This window comes from Cryptomeria japonica, unplaced genomic scaffold (genome assembly GCF_030272615.1).
Source record: "Cryptomeria japonica unplaced genomic scaffold, Sugi_1.0 HiC_scaffold_233, whole genome shotgun sequence".
NCBI lineage: Eukaryota > Viridiplantae > Streptophyta > Pinopsida > Cupressales > Cupressaceae > Cryptomeria > Cryptomeria japonica.
Genome location: NW_026729055.1, coordinates 116672 through 118848, shown reverse-complemented (window position 1 = coordinate 118848; position 2177 = coordinate 116672).

The following is a 2177-nucleotide window of genomic DNA, read 5'->3' as shown; positions in this document are numbered from 1 at the left end:
GTAGTGATTACATAAATATATTAGAAACTTCTAAACCTTCCACCTTCATATTGCATTCCACCTTTTGCCACATCTTATTCCATATTATCTTTATAGAGTGTAAGAAGTAGCTAAGTGTACAATTGGTTTTAGACTTGGTCCCTACATGACATGTTGTGCATGTCCAAATGAAGAATATGCAATTGGATATGTACTTATATTTTTTTCATTATAGTATCTTTAAATATTTATTTATTATTCAGGCCATTTTTTTTTTTTTTCATTATTTTTTTCATTATTGGTTATTTCAGGCCATTTTTTATGTTTCACTGGAATATTTGGATGACAATTTACAACTAAGTGTTTCGACAGGATTTGAAATGGCTTATGAAATCCCATTTCTGCATTAGAAAAGGTCAGTGTAATCGCTACGGTCAAGAGAGAATTAGTAAATTTAATGTTTTCTTCGCGCGTTTAGTGTTTTATAATATTTTCTTTTGAAATGCCTCATATTTATGAATCATACACCAACTCTAAAATTAAATACCCTTTGAACAAAGGAAAACGCGGATTTGAAGCGAAGATTTTACATATATTTTAAAAATTTGTTGGGAATTGTTGAGTGTCTCACCCGCCACCCTGTGACTTAAATTTTGAATGAGTCTTGCCTATCCGTAACCTCTCTATAAAAGCGGCCTGCTCTCTATGGGTTTTATACCATCTTCGTTTCCGCTGAGTTGTTCATTTGTAACGTAAAGCGCACTCTCCAGCAGTGAAAATGGCGGGATCAATGCTGAAGAGAATCATGATAGTGCTTCTTGTTCTAACCCTTCTCTTTGCCCCACAAGTTTCTGCTCGATATAAGCTTAAGAATAATGCAAATACTGATGCAGATGGTAACTATAACAAAGGAAGCTATAATCTGTTTCAAGTTGTGGAGAGGTTACCATCATGTACTAATTGCGAAAGCTATATTCCAGATCCAAAGTGCTGCAAACAGTGAAACAGGGCTGCATATCGAAGTCTACCATTCAGACTAGTTCGTACAGTGACAATGATATACAGTTCCAACGACTTAATTCATATATTACAAAAATCGCCAATGTATTCTTTCTAGTCCCTTGAGTTTGGGAAAGTAAATGGTGCTTTCTTATCTGTTCTGTAGCAAGAATAAATTTTATCAACAACAAACAAGTTTTTAATGTGTCTTGAAAGCTTACAAATGTCAATGTATTTCTTGATCTAACGGCCATTTTGAATTGTTCAGAAAAAGATTATCAAGGATGAAATTTTGGTAAGTGCAAGGTCCCAATATCATAATGAAGGAGGTGGGATTGTGTCCCTTGTTAATTTGGTGGAATGTATACACTTGAGACTTTAGCTTTCAGTATAAAAACTTCTACTCCGTTATCTAATAACTAAAAATTATATAAAATATTCCATAGTAAAAATATAGACATACAAAAGTGATTGTGAATATTAATTTATTAAATATGTTTCACTAATTTTTAATGAACCAATTTATATCAGAGCTCTCTACTTAAAACAAATTCCATATTTTATAAATTAACATCCTCTTGTGCTTGTCCAAATCTTCTTAAATAGAAGAAAACAAATATCTTCCTCACTTTATTTTCTAATCTTTCTTTCCTGGTCTTAGAAATGTATTTAAATTATATATCATTTTATGTTTACTTTGAAACTATTATGGAGTAAAATTTCGTAAATATTGACCCATTAAAATTTCCTTACTAAGAATAGTTATAAAATTTGTATTGATGATGGTTAATTTAAATTTTTTAATAGATCAATACTTAATCAATATTCATTTAATCAATGAATTTGAATTTTTAATGAATAAGACCTATCTTTTTATTAAGAAAAAAGATAATGCCTATTAAAAAGAATGTAGTCATTGAATTAAAAACCCCAAAAGAGTCTAAGTAGGAAAAAGATAACCCAAAAGAAATGAAAAGAAAGAAAAAGAAAAAATGAAAAGAAATAAAACCACTAAGTGGTAAGAAAAGATTGATAGGAAGGGAATTGTAAATATTTTTATCCTATAACTTAGTGGGGATAGAACTTTAATCTGTAGGCTCCTAGCCAATAAAAATAACTCTCCTACTAGTCTTCTATAGGCTATCTAATATGAAAAGCATAAATATCTACTATCAATCAACAAAACTTACTAGAATCTA